This window comes from Chlamydotis macqueenii, chromosome 22, assembly GCF_036417535.1.
Source record: "Chlamydotis macqueenii isolate bChlMac1 chromosome 22, bChlMac1.mat, whole genome shotgun sequence".
Taxonomy (NCBI): Eukaryota; Metazoa; Chordata; class Aves; order Otidiformes; family Otididae; genus Chlamydotis; species Chlamydotis macqueenii.
In genome coordinates, this window is record NC_141577.1 from 4,298,422 (window position 1) to 4,317,924 (window position 19,503).

At 66.8% G+C, this 19,503-nt stretch overlaps 1 protein-coding gene across 4 annotated transcripts in view; it reads left to right on the forward strand.

Annotated features, from left to right (window-relative positions):
- AHDC1 (AT-hook DNA binding motif containing 1) overlaps positions 1 to 19,503 on the forward strand; it is a 49,333-nt gene that overhangs the window by 15,775 nt on the left and 14,055 nt on the right. Inside the window, exon 1 of one of the 4 annotated variants that reach the window (XM_086765204.1) lies at positions 324 to 419. The exons of the other annotated variants lie outside the window; for them this stretch is intronic. The gene's annotated coding sequence lies outside the window, so the exon portion shown is untranslated. Of the gene's footprint in view, positions 1 to 323; positions 420 to 19,503 lie in introns of those variants that run through there. 4 annotated transcript variants of the gene reach the window in all.

Genomic DNA, 19,503 nt, shown 5'->3' on the forward strand with positions numbered 1-19,503 from the left:
CAGGCACCTCGGCGAGGTGAGGAGCCCCGGGTGCCCCTTCGCACCCCGTGTCGGTGCGGAGGTGGCCGCGGCCCTCCTGCTCTCCACCTGCCGGCATCTTCTCGCTTTCTCCATTTCCTTCCGGAGCCTTTTTTTTCACTCGCCGGTGTCTCGGTCGCTGCGCCTGTGCACACGCCTGTGCGCGGGTAGAGGAAACGCCGCCGGTGCCGTGGGAGGGCCGGCGTGCGTCGGACGAGACTTCCCGCCGCGGTCGGTTCGGCGCGCCCCAACCGCGCAACGAGTTGTGCCTGGTCTCGGGCCGGAGCCCAACCGGGCGCGGGGATGCTCCCCGGCCCCTCGCCCCGTCTGCTGCCCACCCGATGCTGTGCCCGCGCCGCGCCGGGTCTCTCGGGAGCCCATCGATCTGCCCGTCGTGCTTGGTAAGGAGCTTTGCCCGGCTGCACGGCCAGTTTGCACGGTAATCCCGCCTTGGCCGGAGGGATTACGCACAGGGAGAGCTGCGGGGGGCTCATGGCACCCAGGGGCTTGGCAGTTGGTTTTTGGAGGTCGGGGTTTCGCTGGGTGCAGTGAGTTTTGGCCGGGAGGGTGACGGGGACGTCCTTGCGCCGGAGCGGGTCCCGCCGACCGATGCTTCCCTCCGGCAGCACCGCAGCGAGGATGCCTGCTGCATCCTTCGCCTGCATCCCTCCTTCCCGACGTGCTGGCACGTGCGGGCAGCGGCGAGGCGAGGCGGCTGCGAGCGGCGACGCGCGGGCGGCACGAGGAGGACGGGTCTGGTGCGGGGACGCAGGAGCTGGGCTTGGGGATGGGCCCCAGTTGGGGGTCCCGTCCCGGCTTCCCCGCGGCCCTGGGCCCCCGGGGGGGCTCGGAGGGGGCTGGTGGATGCCAGGAGCGCGGCGGTTCTTTACGGTCTCAGAGGGCTCCATTAATTCTTTAAATATCCAGCCTTTCCAGGTGGGTTTTGTTGAAAATTAATTTCCGGAGCTATTTTAATTTTGCTGTATTTAATTTGCTGTTTATTTTAATTAATTAACGTTGGGAAAATCTCTCCTCCCGAGCATCCTGCAGCCGTCTGGGGTGGCTGCACCCGGGAGGTGAGCGCAAAGGGGGCGTCGCGGGCGCGAGGGGCACCGGCAGGGAGGGCGCCCGGTCCCCACGATGCCCACCCAGCTCCGCTGTGCCGGCGCCACCCCACCCGGGCGAACGGGCTGTTGGCACCCACCCGCAAGGACGTGGGGTGGCGGTGAGTTGGGTCGCTTCCCAGCTCCATCCCCGGCGCCAGGGCTCATCCTGGGGTTTGCTACCGGCTCCCTCGGGATCGTCGTTGCGTCTCCTGGCTGGGAGACGGCTTGGGTACCGCTTGCAGCCACCTTCCTCCTCCTCCCACCCGTAGCTGGGGACTTGGGGGTCTGGCATCCGTGGGGATGCAGCGTGGCCGTGCCGTAGGTTTAAACGCCCAGCGCGGAGCTATTTCCACCCACGCCCAGGGATGCGGGGCTGCGCTCAACCCCCCGCTCCCATCCCCGCATCCCCCCCGGCTGCTCGATGCCCCGGGGTGGGGCTGGCGGGACCCCTGCGAGGGGGTCCCTGGGGGGAGACTGGCGAGGAGGGGGAAGGGACGGAGCTGCCTTCCTCCAGATCAAGGCCTCTGGTCTCTCGCATGTCTAGACGCTGCCACACACACCTAATGTGGTTCTTGGCAGGAGCCGCGGCTGCTCGCTCTCTCTCTGGAGGTTAATTGCTGCGCGCTGAGCTCTGCAGACAGATAGTCCGGCTCCGCGCTGCCCCCGGGACGCCCGCCTCGCCCAGCCCCTGCCTTGGCTGCAGCCCCCCCGGGGATGCTCAGACCCCTCCAAGGATGCTCAGACCCACCCCCCAGGGACGCTCAGCACCCCCAGCGATGCTTGGACCCCCTCCCAAGGATGCTCAGCCCCCTTCGGGGATGCTCGGACCCATCCCCAAGGATGCTCGGACCCCTCTGACGATGCTCAGACCCCTTCCCATGGATGCTCAGAGCCCGCTGGGGATGCTCAGGCAGCCCCCCTCCAAGAATACTCAGCCCCCTATGAGGATACTTAGACCCCCCCAGGATGCTCAGACCCCTTCGACAATGCTCAGACCCGCCCCCCAAAGATGCTCAGACCCACCTGGGGATGCTTGGACTCCCCCAGGGATGCTCAGACCCCTCCAGTGACCCTCAGACCCGCCCCCCCAAGTATGCTCAGCCCCCCTGCAGGGTAGAGAAGCGGATGGAGGGACGCAGAGCAGGCGCTGGGCGGTTGCCTCAGCAATGAGGTGGGGGGTCCCCCGGTTTTGGGGAGTGGGCAGAGGAGGAGGAGAGGCGCTGGCAGTGCTTGGCGAGAGGTGGTGGCAGCGTCCTCGGGGGCTTTGGGGCCGGAGCAGAAGAGTTGAGGGCCTCTCCCTCGGCATTGCCGCCGTCCTCCCGCCTGCTCTTGGCAAGGCGGTTGGGCTAGATAAGGGGAAGCGCGGCGGGGGGAGCCGGACAAAGGCCGAGCCTTATTCAGCCTGCGTGGCTGGATCCAGCCTCCGGAACGGGAGCCGGAGAGAAAGGCGGCGGGGACTGATGGGTGGGAAGAGCCGTTTCATCCTCCGACCCCAACATCTGGTGGAAAGCAGGGCTGGGAAGCAGGGAAATGCCGAGGGTGCCGCCGGGACGAGCCGCGGGACTCCTGGGATGGGCTGGATGAGGCCGTTCCCAGCGGTTGCTCTTGCAAAGGAGCCCAAAAATCTCTGGGAGCCTTGGGGAGCTCAGGGCAGCCGGACACCGGCAGCAAACGCTGCCATAACACTGCGCTCGGAGCCACTGGTGAGCCTCGCGTGCTGTCGTTGAGGGGCAATGATGGACCCTCCTGAGGCGGGGAATCGCATCGGGTTGGCGGAGAGAGATCCCCAAAGCAGGATGTCCCCTCGCCTCGCACGTGACCGGTGCTGCCAGTGTGGTCCGGGCTCGGTCCCGCGTCCCAGGGCCGTGTCGGGGTGTGAGCCCCTGCGCTGGGGCCTGCCCCACGCAGCATCCCTGGGGAATCGGGCGAAGGTTTCGGTCCGAGCTGTGTTTTGGTTTGGGGTTTCGTCATGTTTTCATGGCAGGGAATTTCCGTTCCTAACCAAAGACAAGAGAAAAAAAAAAAAAAAAAGAAAAAACCAAAACCAAATAAAAAAAAACCCCTTGTGTTGAATTTTTGCCAAAAAAGGGGGATGTTTCCATTCTTGTTTTGGCTTTTGGCAGCCCCAAACTGCAGCCAATGGAAGAAAATATCTGGGTGGAAACGCTGCTGGCCTCCTCCGCCCGGTGCAGCGGCTGCTTTGGGGCCGGCTGTGCTGGGAGCTCCTGCCTCCGCGGCCGGGTGGATTTGGGGGGAGTTTTGGGTGCAGAAGGAGACCTTGGGCTTGAGGAGAAAACTCGCAGGGAGCGCGAGAAGTAGCGCGGACCCTCCCGAGCGCGACGCCGGCCACCGCTCCTGCCGTGCTCGCCTCTCCCCGCGCCGCGCTGGCCGCGGAGGACATCGCCGTGAGAACGGGATGGCTGGTTCGCGGGGAGCGTCGGCACGAGGCAGGCGAGCGGCTGCAAGGACGCCGGCGGCGCGCGGAGCTGGCGCTTCCCACTTGTCCTTGCGGCGGGTCGCTCTCTCCTCCCCAGCCACGGTTTGGCTGCCGCGCAGCGCCAGCCTCCCGCTGTCACCCAGCGTCCCCTCGCCGCCCTGCTTCGCCCCGCGGTTCTTTGGGGGGACTCTCTGCGTGGCCACGATGCTGCGGCGGGTGGTGTTGGGAGGAGCGGCCGCTGCAATGCTTAAATGAGATTTCTTTTTTTTTTTTTCCACCCCCTCCCAGTCCATGCTAGGAAGAATTATGGTCGCCCAGGCATCTGTTCTGGCAGAGTCGAGCTAAAGAGCTTGTCCAGGGCTTGGCAAAGCAGCCGGCTCATCCGACAGCTTTTCCAAGGCCAGCCTTGGCGGACGCGGGGCGGCGGGTTGACATTGCAGGGAGAAGAGCCCCGCGGCCGCAGGCAGCGGCCTCTCTGCCTGGGCGATGCCTGGGTGGGCTGGAGGGTTCCTGTGGGGAGGGCGGGTTGCGGGATGCTGCGAATCCCCTCCCCCAGAAAAAGCGATGTCCTCTGGCAGGTCATCGTTGAGTTGCCGGCGTGTCCCGGGCTCCTCGTCGCCAGGGGAAGGGAGGACGGCTCGTGGCACCCCTCGCCCAGGGCTGGCCATGGGGCAGGATCGGGTGCTGAGTGACCCTTTGGGTGCCTGTGGGAGCGGGTTGCAGAGCCCTGCAAGGGCCCAGCACCCAAAAAACACCCCCGTTTGCTGCTTCGTGCGAGGTCCCTCAGCGTCCCCGTCACTGCCACCCCATCCCCGCTGGGCACCGTGGCTGGGCGTGGCGGTGGCACCAGGAGATGCCCGGAGCACGACGTGCCCGGCTGGGGGCTCGACCGCCCCTCGTGCCTCCCCCAGCCCCGCCGTGCCCCAATCCCGCCCAGCCTGGGGCAGCAAATTCCCACTGGAGCGGTGTCAGCCTTGGCTTCCCCTGCCATGGGCCAAAATACGGGGCTGCGTCCGTGCTCCGCGTGCCGCCACGTCCCCACCGCCTGGTCCCGGGCGAGGTGACCCCCTTGTCTCCCCCTCTGCTCCAGCCCTGGGGATGAGCACCCTGACCCCACACCCATCCCGGCGAGCAAACCCCGTCCCCGCGGGCCCGATGCGATCCGCACCGTTTCCTATTTCTTTCCTAATGTGCCCCAGCCTCCTGTTTGCTTTTTTCACTGCAGTAGCCACAAGAGGGAAGTTTCGGAGCGATACGAGCCCGACTCCACCGGGAAGGGAGAGCCACCGCCACGCTGCCGCCCATCACCGCGGCACCGTGGCCGGGAGGCTTCGCCAGCGGGATTCGGGAAGCGATGGCGGTTGTGTTCTCCATCCCCCTCTCCCTGCCCTTCATCCCCAGCCCCTTTTCTCTTCGGAGCAGGGAATTCGGGGGCTGCGTCGCCGAAGGGACCAGGGGGCCCCCCCAGTGCCGATCGATCGTTCTGCTCACTCCCGCTCGCGGTTTTTTTTTTTTTTTTCCTGTTTGTTTGCAGCCGCTTGAGGGCTCTTGTGATGAATCCAGCCTGGACAGATTTCAAGAACAGCTGAAACGCAGCCCGGGGTGGGGGTGGGAGTGGGAGGGCAGCGGGGCCGGCCAGCACCAGAATACAAAATGGTGCGGCGGGCAGAGCCGGCATGGCCGGCCGGCCTCGCGCCGGGTCCCGCTCAAGGAGCGGAGAGGGATGGGGAGCGACGGCAGCGCCGCCCCAAAGTTCCAGGGCTCCAGGGGTCGGGTTGAAGCGGGAGTGAGGATTTGGGGCGATGCGTGGGGAACGGGCTCAGGCCCCCCGCGCTGGCCTGTTGGGCTGCACTCCAAGCCAGCCCCCGATTGCGCCGGCGAAGGGTCGATGCCGCCGGCCTGGCACGGCCAAGATACGCCAGGATTTGGAGTCGCGCCCGCGAGGGGCTGAGGGGGCCGCACCGGCTCTGCTGCCCGCCCCACCGCGCCAGGTGCCATCCATCCCCGGGGAGTGGCCGCCTGGCCTTCCATCGCTCTAAAATGGCGGCTTTTTAGTAAAAAAGGAAACCTTCCCAAAAAACCCCAGCACAAGCAGGAGGGTGAGCGCCTCCTCACGCCCCCAGCCCGGGGCCGCCAGCTTTGCCAGAGGGGCGATGGCAGCAAAGGGGGGCGCACAGCCATGGTGGAGGATGGGAACATGGGGGGCAGGAGGAGGACCAGAGCCTGGAAGGAAATGTTCCCCGGCGGCTGCCGTGGTGCTGGGTGCCGGCGTCGGCTGGGATTTCGCAGCCGTGACTCTGGGAGTGAGCGAAAGGCGCGCGTGCGCCCGAGCTCGCGTGTGCACGTGTGTGTGTACGAGTGTGCACGCAGGCGGGAGGAATAATTAGTTCCTACTATCGCGCTTCGCACTCCAAGTGCTTTTTAAAAGCCTCCATTCATTCGTCTTCACGGCTCCCCCGAGGTGCCGCGTCCTGGTTGTCTCCCCTCTCCGACTCCCCAGTTGCTCTGGGATCCTGAGCCGGGGATGGGGAGGGTGACGCCGGCTCCTTGTAAAACCCGAGGACATGGCCACAGGGTTTTTGGAGACCGTCCCGGCGTCCCCCGTCCCAGTGGGGCATAGCGGGCGCATGGGCGTTGTTGGAAGTTCCCGTCGAGGCTGAGCTGTGCCAGATTCGGAGCGCCGAGGAGGAGAGTGGGGAAGGGGCACGGGTTCGGTGGGTGAAACAGCCGGCTGCGCCCGGGGAGAGCGGTGCCCCTCACTGGGAGCGTGGCAGCGATGCCGGTTTCCAAATGACCCAGCGTGCGCCGGGCTCCCGGGAGTCACCAGGCGGAAGGGCGGAAGATGCCGGAGGGCGCCGGAGCCGCTCGGCCGCCGAACCCCAGCGTCACTGGGCGGGGGAGCGGGTGGGCGCCCGGGCGTGTGCCCCCAGCGGGGTGCGGAGGCGGGCGGGCGCTGGCGGAGGGCCTCCTCTGCAAACCCTAACCTTATTTTCCCAGGTCCGACGCCAGTTTCCATGGAAACAGCCGGGAGCAGAAACGGGAACCAGAATCCAGAAATGCGAAGCCTCAAGCTCCCATTCGCCTTCCTGGATTCCCGCTCCCCGCCGTCCCAGGATGTGCCGGCTGGGTGCTGGCCACGGGGCAACCACCCTGTTCCCACCGTGCCGGGGCGCAGGGCTGGCCCGCCCGGGCACCCCATGGGGTTGGGGTGCTCCTGTGTCCTCGCGTGCCGCGGGGGGACGGCTGGCGGGGGATATGGCGGGCAGCAGCGTGCACGGGCGAGTTCAGGCGACATCTGCGCACATCTGGGCGTGTGGAGGGTGCGCAAGGGTGGGCGTGTGATGTACGCGGCCACGTGCAGGTGCAGATGCAGTCAGGTGGGGGCAGTAAGGGGGTGGTGGGCACGGTGTGTATCAACAACGCGTGGTTTGGATGTTCGGTTTTACTGGTGTGCACTGGGAGGGCCCCAGTCCCGCAGTCTTTCCCATTCCCGTCCCTGCCCTGCCGTCCCCAGGACATGGAGATGCTGGGGTCCCCAGCAGCCTGGAGAGGTGCAGCGCCCACCAGCCCTGCCCACGGGGGAGCTGGGTGCCGGGTGCCGCACACAAACCCGGGCGCGTGGCTGCGGGGGGAGGCCCTGCTCAGCCCCCCGGCACTGGGAGCCCCCCCAGCTGCTCCGGGCAGCCAAAGCGGAGCCTTGTGGGCCACCTTTGTGTCCCACAGAGCCAAGCCCTGCGCCATGCCATGCCGTGTCGTGTCCATCCAACCTCCTGCGTCCAACGTGCTCCCCTCGCACACGCGTGTGCGAGCCTCACCCTGCGGTCTCTCGGTGGCGCGTTGCCTTCCCGCGCGGGCACGTCGGTGTCCCCCGGCACATCGCGCCCAGTGACTGGGACCGCTCTGCGCCGTCGCCCATTTTCACCACGGATCCCGTCCCCCATCCCCGCGCCGTTCCCTCCCCGCTTCCGCTGGCACCGCCGCCATTGCGCGGGCGCGCGCGCCGTAATACATCATTTACGGACGGACAGGTATTAAGATACATTATGGATAACCGGCGGAGAGAGACGCTATTAATAATACAGACACATACAGGGGGAAGAAAGTGCACACTCGATTTCCATGTTGCTACCAGGAGTTGTGAGCCTGGCTCTGGCTGCCTCTTCCCACACGTGACTGCAACACAGTGGGTAGCTGACAGCCCAGAGAGCCTGGCTCGGGGCCAGGAAAAAAGCAGAAAACACAATGTCTGTGCATATCCTCTCTCTTAAAATAACACTCCAACACCGTCTGAGACGAATTAAAATAAGATCAGGAGCGGTCGCGCGAAGAGAGGAAGACGAAGAGGGGGAAAAGGCCGGGGCTGGGCGGCTTCGGACCCCGCGAGGGAGGAGGAGGCTTGTGTTGCAGGGTTTAAAATTAAAAAAAAGAAAAAGAAAAAATTAAAAAAAAAAAAGGCTGGTGGAGAAAGAGAAGGCGAAGAGGGAGAAACAAATCCCTGCCGGGGAGGGGAGCGATGCCGGCGGCGGCGCAGGCTTGTCCGGCACATGGCTGTCCTTTGGAGGGGAGCCGCGGCAGGGCGGGGGATGCGAGCGCGCGGGCTGCATGATGGAGAGCATCAGGAATTTCCTGCAGCTGAGGAACACACCAAATACCAGAACGGCAGAGCGAGCGGAGGAGAGCGGGGTGCCGGGGAGGGAGCGAGGCGGCGGCGGTGGCGGGGGGCTGCGGGGGGGCTTGGAGTAACCGGAGGGGAGAACGGCGAGGGCAGGGGTGCAGGGTGGGGGGTACCGGCGGGGGGAATTTGGCACTTTGGGGCTGTTTCCATCTCTTCGCCTTTGATTTGGTTGCTGGTTTTTTGAAGGAGGTGCCCCGTGGTGCTGCCTGTGCCCGCAGGCCGGCCTCTCTCCCTCCTGCCCGCTCCCCGCCCCGGCGGGGTGGGAGGATTTGGGGTATTTTAGGGGTTTTTACATCTTCCCTCCCTTCTTCCCCCCCCCCCCCCCGCCCCGGTTATCTGGCGTGCTGCCGTGAGGGTCCGTGACAGCGGGGCGCAGGGGCGCCGCAGACCCCCTGTCCCCCGTCTCTCCCACGGGGCCCGATCCTGGCTCAGGGAGCCCAGAGAACGGGCACATCCCAGCGGGACGGCGTCGTGGGAGAGCGTGGGACCCTTCGGAGGGACCCGCCCGCGCAGGCAGCGAGGGCAAACGCTGCCCCGAGGAGCCACTGCAGCGCCTCCCACACGTGCAATGAGTTTGCCAGGCGCCCTTTGCCCCCCCCCCCCTCCCCCCTCCTCCCGCTTCTACCCCGGGCCAGGCTGGGTTAAACACAACAACCCCAAAATCCCCAGGCAGGCTTCGAGCCCCCGAGGCCTGCGTTGCATCCAGGTGCAGCTCGACCTCTCCCTCCTCCACGGCCACCCCCCCTGCATCCAGCTCCTGGCTGCATCCAGCCCCGGCTCCCCCGGGGATGCTGGGGGGCCGGAGTTGGGGGGGGGGGGGGAAGATCAGAGGGGGCATCTTGCAGTGCTGGATCCAGGTAGCCAGAAGGTCGCACTGAAAATCTGGAAGTGGAGTTTGGAGCTCAGCAGAGCGCTGAGATCCGTCTGGCTTTAGGGCAGAGAGGAGGAGGAGGAGGGAGGAAGATGCAGTGAAGGGAGAGGGGTTGTGCGCCCCCCCCCACCATCTTGGGGTGCTGGGTGTCCCCAGGTGGATGCCGGGGCTGTGGCCAGCATCGTGGTGAACTGAACGTTGCGGCGAACTGCCTTGGATGCGTTTTTGGGGGGGATAAAAGGGGGAGGAAGAGGAGGCAGCAGCCCCCTCGAGCGAGTGCTGGAGCCCGGCCAGGCGATGCCGAAGGCTTCGCAGCCCCACTCACGCAGCGCCTCTCGTTTCCAGCGATTCCAGGCCGCCGGCGTCCCCCTCCCAGCTCCGCCATCCCGGGGCGAGCGGTGACCCGCACCTGCCAGGGCTGAGAACGGCCGCAGCTCATTAGCAGCCCCCCCAGCCTCCCCCGGGCCGGGGGGCTCGGGGAGCGCGGCCGGAGGCCCCGCCATCCCGCTCGCCAGCCCCCTTCCCGAGCCATCCCCGGCCCCTGCGATGCTTGTCCCCAAGGCCGGGGGTGCGGCGGGACTGGATGGGGACCCTCCGGGCGCGGTGGACGTGACGCCAAGTGGGTCCCCAGGGGCACCCCCCACCCAGTGCTGCGCCCCGCTGTGGTTTTTCCTCCCTTTCCCCCCCAAAACACCCCGTTTTCCTTCACTGCGGACCGTGAGCTCTTGGGCTGGATGCGGGGGGGTACCCATGTGGCCCCCCCCGGATGTTCCCACGCGCCATCCCTCCCTGTCCGGCACGGAGCAGGGGGTCTCCCGGCCCCTTGCGTGCCAGGAATCCCTCCCAGCCGGCAGCGACCCTTTGATCTCCAGCATCTCCGGGGGCAAGAGGGCGAGAGGGGCCCAGCCGGGGCGCGGAGAGAGACGGGACTGCGGGATGGGGCAGTTTCGGGGACCCTGGGACCCCCCCCGCTCCCCAGCTAACGAACCTGGGGACATGCCCAGCGTCACCCTGCCCTGACAGGAGACACCAAGCCTGTGCCCACCCCCAGGATGGGGTGTCCCTCATTAGGCATGAACTGCTAATTGGCCCCTCTGCCAAATTGTGAGATGGCGGGGGGGGGGGAGGACCTTCTCCCAGGTGGCCCCCCTCCAGATCTGCCCCATCCTGGTCGTGCCTGCCTGGCGCGGGGCAAGGGTCCCCCATCATTTTGGGTGGATGCCTGGCGTAAATGCCCCCATGGGCTGCCCACGGGGGGGGGGGGGGGGGGGATGTGGCACCTTCGCTTGCACGCGGAGCCGGGGGGGGGGCGTCCAGGTGTGCTTTGGCCGAAGGACGCCTGCCCTCGGGCGAGGACAGGGTGGCACTTCACCCTGCAAAAACCCCACCAGCAGATACCAGAGTGCCCCAGTGTCCACAGCTCCCCCTGGCCCCCCCGCTTGGGGGCTGGCGGTGGGGGGCAGGCGATGGTGAGGGGAAGGGGGTGGGGGAACGATTCTGGCTGGAGCGAGTCTGAACCTGGCATCTGTCGAATGTCACCTTACCCGGGCTGCGCTTCCCTGTCTCCATACCAACCGTTCTGCTCCAGCCGCCTGCGGGGGGGTGGCAGGCAGCGCCTTTGGGGACAAGGAGAGCCGCTCGCTCGCCGCTCGCTAGCCGCTCGCTAGCCACAGCCTTCCTTTCCGCTCCCTGCTCCGACACCCCGGGATGCACTTGGGAGACGAGGGTGGGGTGACCCCGGCGCTGGCAGCGTACGCCACCCCCAAATTGCTGTCATCTGGCTCTGCCGTGCCTCAGTTTCCCCTCCCCGGCGCAGCTGCGGCGCAGGAGGGATGCCGGGATGCTCGCTCCACCCCGGCCTCGGCGGTGTGGGCCTCTTCCAACAGCTCCGCGCGTTTTTCCCGGACTGTCCCTCTTCCCTGCGACCAGATGTTCTCGCCCTCCTCCCCTCGGCGGGGTCCGCGCCAGAGCCAGCTCGCCGCAGCCGCGCCAGGACCGACGCCGCCTGCCAGCATCCCTCCTCCTGCCCCGCACCTGGATGGTGGCCGGGGACAAGGGACAGCTAATGGCGTCCTCCCACATGGCTCTGTCCTGGCTCCCAGTGCTCCCCCAGTATCACCACCCATCCCGCTCCGGTTGGGCTGCGACAACCCCGAACGCAGCGGGGAGCTGAGCCTGGCCGGGGATCCGCAATCCCGCGTGTGTGGGGACGGGATCGCAGCGCCGGGGCTTTGTATTTGGGGGATGCTGGAGGATTTGGGGTTGAGGGGCTGGAGCATTGGGGAGGATGCTGGAGCACTTCGGGAGATACCGGAGCATTTTGGGGGGTGCTGGAGCATTTTGGATTGGGGTCCTGGAGGGTTTTGGGGGATGCTGGAGCACTTTAGGGAGATACTGGAGTATTTGGGGGATGCTGGAGCGTTTTCAGGGATGCTGGAGTATTTGGGGGGGATGCTGGAGCATTTTGGGGGATGCTGGAGAATTTGGGATGGGAGTGCTGGAGCACTGGGGGGATGCTGGAGCATTTGGGGGACGCGCCCTGTCCCTTGCTGGTTCACACCCACCCCAGCGCTGCAGCGGGCGGCAAAGCCAAATTCCCACGCTGGCGGCGCTGCCAGGGGGACGAGGCGTGTGTGTGCACGTGGGCCCTTCACAGGTGCACACGCGTGTGCCACGCGTGTGCCGAGCCACGCCAGGCCATGCGAGGCCGCGCGGACGCCGCTCCCTGGGCCGCGTGGATTTCCCAGCCGCCTGGCGAAGGGACGGGGAGCGCGGCAGGCGGGGACGGACGGACAGACGGCCCAGGACAGACCCAACGCCCGCGCCTTCCTCTCCCGACTGTGCTCAGCGGCTCCGGCGAGCGTGTAATTTCACCACAGTGCCTAAACCAGGGACAGAAGTAAATTGACCTTTTCACCCGTTTTCCTACCAGGGGGATTATAGCCCGTTTCCTGCGAAACCTCTCCAAGAACCGGCTCCATCCTGCTGGCGGAACGGAGGGGACACCCACCCGAAAAAGGGGAGAGACTTGGGTTTCCCTCCCCGGCCGCCTCCGACTCGCCTTGCCCGTCGCGTCACCCATCTTGGCCACCACCTCTCCTTCCCGTTCGAAGTCTTTTGGAAAAAACAAACAAACAAACAACAAAAAAAAAAAAAACCCCAAAAAACCACAAAACCCACCCAACGTGGCGAATGGCAGGGAGGAAGGAACCGAAGGCGGAGAGTGATAAATATTGAAAGGGTGGGATTTTGATGGAGGCTGCAACAGCTGTGCCGGTTACAGTGTCACACTATCTCTCCACAGGTTTACTGACCCATTTCCATTCACACGGCTGCCAGTATCTTAGCAACTGCAACAGTCCCCCAAGAACAGGCGTATCGCCTGCCATTAGTGACTGCTGCAACTGTGTCAAGGTTAGCTCTCTCCCTCCAAGCCCCGCCGCGCTTGTTTTTCACCCGACGCCGGCGGCACGGGGCCGGCGGGTGATCTATTCCCTCGCCGTCCCGCCATCGGGCGTCTTGGGTGTCGGGCGTTCGTCTGTTCCGGCGAGGCCGGAGGGCTTGGCGGGGGCGATGGGTGGATGGGGGACGTGGGGTTGGGGATGCTGCGTGTTGGCGTGGGTGTGTGGTGCGTCCCCGAAAATAGGAGTGCTGTCAGGCAACTGGGTGGCACGGTCGCCCCTGCGCAGCGCCGAGCACCGGGAAGTCACCCGGAGGCGGTTGGGGGGATGCGCTGGTCCCGCCTGGGGTGTCACGAGCGGGGCCGGTCTCGGGCTGCGAAGCCTGGCACCACTGTGCGCCATTTTGGGACAGAAATGCCATGTTGGTGACATCCGCTGTCACCACCTCCGGGCAGGCAAGGTGGGGGTCCCCCGTGCGTTTCCCCCCGCCACCCAGCTGTGCTTGTCCTGTGAGGGCTGTGCCTTTTGGGGAAACTGAGGCACGCGGTGCTTGGGCAGGGGGGCCGACGGGCTGCTGTTCCTGCTGCACCCAGCCTTGAGGGGCACAGCGTCCCCCAAAACACGGCGGTAGTGGGGTGACCGAACCCGCACAGCAGGGAGAGGGCGAGCAGCCGGCGCATCCCGAAAACAACCCGCGCAGGGAGGGAAACTGAGGCACGGGCAGGCGCAGCACCCCGTCACCCAGCTCCCAGACCCTTGCTGGGGTCTCGCAGCCCCCCATCCCGGGCTGCACCCACGGGTGAGGAGCGGCGAGGTGGGTGCTGGGGTGGGCAGGGTGCATCCCGGCCCCACCTCCCCGCCCCGGCAGCGCTGCAGACAGCAGGCTCCACACCAGCGCGGCCGCGGGGACGGCTGAGAGGGAAGCCACAAAAATGATTTAAGGGGCTGGCGGGATTGATTTATTAAGAACAATTAAAAGCGCTAAATACGCTTAGCTCAGCCAGACGCCGAGCAAGGGAGCCTGGAGGTGGCTGGTGGGGGGGAGCGACCTGTCTGCTGTATCCGGAGGGCGAGGCTGGCGGTGGAGGGGGCCTGCGGCGCTTTGCGGGGGGACCGGGTGGGACTGGGCTGGGCTGGGGCGGCCGGGAAGGGAGAGGGGTGCTGGGGCTTGGCTGAAAGGGGATTCGATGGGGTGTGGCACCCGGGGCTGGGTTTGGAACTGGGTTTGCATCCAGAATTGCGTTTGCATCCGGGGGTGGGTTTGCACCCCGGGATGGATTTGCACCCAGGACTGGGTTTGCACCCAATTTGAACCCAGGGATGGGTTTCTACCCCAAACTGCATTTGCACCCAGGACTGGGTTTTGCACCCAATGTGCACCCGGGGATGGGTTTGCACCCCAAACTGCGTTTGCACCCAAGGATGGGTTTGTACCCAGGCCTGGGTTTGTACCCCACGTGGAGGGCTCGTGGTGGGCTGCCGGGGAACAGGGGGTGCCCAGGCAGAGCTGAAACTGGGGGAGCTGCTCAGGGCCAGCGCCAGCTGCAGGATGCCCAGTATAACCAGTAAGCTGTACTGGGCAGTGCTATCCTGGGAGTTCTGCAAAGCTCCCGGCAGCCGGCTCGGGGCTAGTGCTCGCCGAGCGCCGGCGCTGCGCGGGGCCAGGCGTTGGGCAACGGGAGAAGGCTTGGCGGCTGCGGGTGCAAGCCGGAGGGCCCCCCGCCGATGGGTGCCCATCAGGCTGCCAGCTGCGTGCGTGGAGCTGGTGGGGCAGAAATGGGGGAGCGTTGCGACATCCGCAAAAACCGCGTCCCGCTCGGGAAATCCCAGCCGAAAGTCCTTGGAGGCTGGGAGAGTCCCTGGCCTTGTACAGACCTGCCCAGCCCCGGCTCCTCCGCCAGCACCGGCGGCGGCTGCGGGGGGGACGGGAGAGCTGCACCCCTGGGGTCCCCCTGCTGTCACCCCGCGCGGTGGGCTTTGCCAGGGGTGACAGTTTGGTGTCCCTGCCGCGCTGCTAGGGTGCTGGGATGCCGAGGGTGGAGGCGGCGGGCTGTGCCCTGCATCCTCCCAGCCACCCGTGGCTGTGGGCAGTGGGAGCACTGGTTTTGCGCCCGTTCCCCAGCGCAGTGCAAGACCTGTCCCCTCCCCGGGGCTCGGTGAGCTGGCTGTGCACTGGGACAGCACTGGGGACCCGAGCAATGGGGACGGGGAGCCGCGCTGCCGTCCTCCCCTGGCTCCCTCCCTCCGCCTCGTCCCAGCGGAATCAGCTTTTCGGGTTCGGGTTCGGATCCCCCACCCCGGTCACCCCACCTTGGGGCGGGATGCGCCCACATCCCCATCGCCGCGTGGGTGCCTCGTGCCGTGAGCCACGCCGGGCACCTCCAGCCTCGCCCAGGAGACGCCTGCTCACCCAAAACCAGGGTACTGGGTGGGGGGGCCCTGCCCCAGCCCCTCCAGAGAGGAGCCCTGGGAGGCGCTGGGAGCTGGGAAGGGGACTGGACGGAAACAAAAGGTCTGTGGGGCGGCTGGCGGGGGCGAGCGGAGCCGGAGGCTTTCTGCTGACCCTGCTCTGGCTGCTTCGGCCCCAGCCTCCCCCCGCCACCCCCACCCGCTCCCGCCGACGTCAGCGCTTCCCGGCAGCGCTCCCAGGTAGAGGAGCCAGCCGGGAGGTGGAAAAAAACCATTTCTGCCTCTGACCCGGTGCTTACGCCTCTGCCGGCCGCAGCAAAGCCTCCTGGGGCAGGGTGGGTGCTGGTGCATCGTCCCTGAGCGTCACCGCGGGGCCACGTGCCGTTTTCCCATGGGGACAGAGCCATGGCGAGGCACGGAGCGCGGCATGGGTTGGGTGGTGGCCACGGCATGGGTGCTGTGTCCTCTCCCGTGCACTGCTGTGCTCACTGTGGGGGCCCGTGGAGCCGGTGGCTGGTGATGGAGGTGGCCAGGGGTGGAGGTGGCCAGGGAGGAGGTGACCAGGGATGGAGGTGGCCAGGGATGGAGGTGACCAAGGATGGAGGTGACCAAGGATGGAGCTGGCCAGAGATGCAGGTGACCAGGGATGGAGGTGGCCAGGGATGGAGGTGACCAGGGATGGAGGTGGCCAGGGATGGAGGTGACCAAGGATGGAGGTGACCAAGGATGGAGCTGGCCAGAGATGCAGGTGACCAGGGATGGAGGTGGCCAGGGATGGAGGTGACCAGGGATGGAGGTGGCCCTGCTCAGGTGGCCCTGGCACTGCCAGAGTTTGCCTCCGTGCTCCTGCTTGGCCAAATGCTGTCACAACCGCAGGCAGCGGGGACAAAGCCAGAGCCCGTGGGACAAGGCGAGGGGCTGCCCAGGGTCACCCCACTGGCCATGGTCACCAGCTGGGACATGCTGGGGTCCCAGTACCTGCACTGGGGGCGGGTGGGCGTGGGACCATGGAGGTGACTTTCCCAGGGCCGTGCAGGTGGGGCGGTGGCAGAGGTGGGCCTGACCCAGGGTGCTCGGCAGCGGGTGCCTGGGTGCCCCTGGCCTCAGCAGCGTGCCCGCCGCCGGCTGCCCAAGGGTTAACAAGAGTTTGCTGCTCCTGCAGACAATTAGTGACATCTTTGCTGACAACGCCACACTGAGCCGCTCGCTGCCTCCCCGGCAGCACCAGCCTGGCCGCCCCCGCGCCCCACGTGGCCCCCGCATCGCCGCCTGCCTTCGCCACCGTGGCCCCGCCGTCCAGCCCGCCACCTCGCCCCGCCACCTCGCCCCGGCGGCTTTTCGGCAGCAGCGGCACGATTGCGATCCCGAGCAGAGCAGCCGGCTCCCCTCGCTGCCCTCTGACCCGCTGTTGCTGTGGAAACTGCATCCCGCGTAGGATTACGGAGCCTGAATCCGCAGGCTCCAAACTCCCCTCGAAATCTCGAAATCTCTCCCTGGCCAGTCTGCCCGCCCGCGGTGCCCGCCGGGGCGGAGGCCGGGTGCTGGAGGAGGTGGCAGCAGCGCTCCCGGGTCCCTTGCTTTGCACCCGCCGGCCGGTGACGCCGCCAAAGGTGCCGCCATGAAGCCACCGGTGAGCCCTGGCACCTCCGCTCCCCCCGTGCCGTCGCCCGAGCGTCGTCTCCCGCTGTGCCGCCATCTCCGCATCCCGGAGCTGTGGGGCGCTGAGATGTGGGACACCAGCAGGACCCCGAAAGCCCCCCGGGGAGGTGGGTCCACCTCAAGGATCCGTCCCCAAACCGCCTGCCTGTGGGCACCCAACGCCTCTGGGGGCGATGGCAGGAGCTGGGCACCCACCGGAGCCCCCCCACATCCCCGAGGACGGGCAGAGTGGGTCCCCCAGGAAGCGGGGGGACGCGGGGGAGCGTGGAGCCTGTTTGGGGAGCTCTGTGGGCTGGGTTTGTGTCTCAGCATCTCTCTCTGCCACCCTGGGAGGTAGGAGCTGAATTAATTGCCATCAATTAGTGCTGCTTGCAGTCCCCCCCCGGCTTCCTCCCTGCACCAGCTTTGTGCCGTCGCACCCAGCGAGGGGGGCTCGGCGTTCCCAGCAGCACCCGGGCACTGTTGGGGACCCCCCCAGGGATGGGGACAGGGGACAAACAGGACATCCCCCATCCCGCTCGGTCACCCCACGGCCGTACCAAACAACCATGCCGTAAAATTTGGCGAGGGTGACGGCGCGGGGTAGGGGGGAACGCGTGAGCCCCTCGAAGCCCCTCAGCCAGGGTTGACGGGGTGGGGGTCCCGAGCGAGCGGCCGGATCCTGCAGTATACTGCAACCCTGCAATCCGCATCCGAATGAATCCCACCTTCCTTCCCCGCCGCCCCGCAACGTGCTGCCCTGGGCTACAGCTAATCTATTGTGCGCTGGGCTGCAGCCAGCGCGCGCTGCAATACAGTAAATCCTTCTGCAGTATCCTGCGAGGGGACCGAGCCCAGCCGCAGCCGCTCGCCGCCCGCCAGACAAAGCCGAGGGGGGGCTCGGGCGAGGGGGACGGGGAGGCGGGAGGGTGGCGGGCACCCCCGGCTTCGTGCCGGCGAAGCCAGGAGGACAGGACCCCCTCGAGCAAGGTGGGAAGTTCCCCCAAGGGAGTTTGCGCCCGTGGAGCCTCGTCGCCCCCTGCAAATGCCCGTTGCGGGACGGGGAGATGCTCCGTCCCTCAGCCCCACCCGAGCGTGGGGTTGTCCCTAAAGTCACCGCCATGGTCCCGCACTCAGGGTCCCGGTGCAACGCAGGGGTTTGCATCCCCGTCCTCGCCCCGTGGGCGGCGCAGCCTCTCCCGTGCCTCAGTTTCCCCTCCGGCGCAGGGCCCGCCAAGCCCCTCATCCCCTTCTCATCCCGCACGCGAGCCCCGCTGCCCTTTGCTGGGGGACTTTTTGCCTGAACGCTGTTATTAGCGCCGTTATGACCATTATTATTTTTATTATCGGGGTGCTGGGGGGGCTCTGCGGCTCTGCCGGACTCGTCTTTCGAGAGCGAGGCATCCTTCAAAGGGAAGGCGCTCTGTCACCGCCCCACAGCAGCTGCGTTCTCCTCAATTAGAAGAGGTAATGAAGCAATTTATGGGCATCTACAAAGTGATGTGTGAGTGACAGGCTGTGTACAATCCGCGCCGGGGCTCTGCCGGCAAGTTGCGTTCTTCCAATTTTAATGGAAAGCTCCCCGGTGAGGAGGGGGGGGTGGAAAAAAAAAAACCCCCCAAAATAATCGGTGGATCTATAGGTGTGCGTGCTGCGAGGCTGGCGGCTGGGGTTGCGACGCCGGTGGGTTGTGGCTGGGTGCCCTGATTCCCCCCCCCACCCCTGTCCCCCCAGGAGCCTGGCCCCCCGAGAGGCGTCGTGCCGCAGCCGGGCGCAGCGGCGGCTGTAACCGGAGCCGGGAGGGCAGCTGGGTGGGAGCGGAGCGGGGGGCTGGGGTGGCACGGGACGCTTGGGTCCTGTGGGAGAATTGGCTGCGGCTCCCTGTTTCCACCCGCGCCCCGGGCGCTGCCCGCACGGCTCCCTGCCTCAGTTTCCCCACCCTTTCTCGCATCTCCGGCTTTTCGGGGGCCGCCGCGGCCTCTCGAAGGGTGAATCGCGTTTCGGTGTCACCCGCTCTGATTGGGGACAAAATCTGTCGATGGTCTGCCACTGCTGGGGCGTGGGATGAGGGTCTGCGGTGCCAGCCTGGCCGGATTGGGGTGCTGGGGGGGGGGCGTCCCTGCCCTGCGGGAGCCCGTGGGTGCTGCCTGGGCGCACCCCTAGGCGCCCAATCCTCCCCGTGGGCGCACCCGCGTGTGCACAGCCCTCCCGTCACGCGTGTGCTTGTGCGCATTCCCGCGCGTGCGCAGCCGCCCTGTGCACCTGCAGCGCCGTGCGCGTGCCCGTCCGCGCGCCGGACCCCTCGGTGGGCGCATCCCCTCCGCGCCCAGCGGCGTGCGGGGTGCCAGGCTGCCGCACCGCCGGCGCTGGCGTCGTCCCCGCTGACTCCCACACCCCAGCTCGGCCCCAGCCAGCCCTGCAACCACACCGCATCTCCCAGGAAACAGGATCCGCAGCCAGGAGTTTCCGCTCAACTCGTGTGTCTGTGCCTCCCACAAAAAAAAAAAAAAAAAAAAAAAAAAAAGAAAGAAAAAAAGAAGGAAAAAATAAGAAAGAACCCACCCTGACACCAGCCCGGCCGTAGATCCTGCCCAGCCCATTCCACGTTTCTTGTCCAGCCAGTTTCTAAAATTGGCCAAGGGAGGCAAATGGCTGCTCTCCCCCTGCCCGGACCCCCACCCCGCTCCCCACCCGGCCGCCCCGGTGCGGCATCGGCGCCGAACGGGTGCAGCGGTGACGCCGCGGGCTCGGCCCGTGCACCTGGACCCCGTTGCCGCCATTCCCCGCGGTGCGGCCTGGCGCGGGGTGGGCGTGGGTGGGTGCTGGGTGGCCCAAGCCCCTCGACAGGCGCACGGTCAGCATCCCCCCCATCCCAACGGGAGCCCCTTGCCTGCCCCGGGCAGCCCCTCAGCCCCACGCCGGGGGAGCGCGGCTGCGCCGAGCGAGCC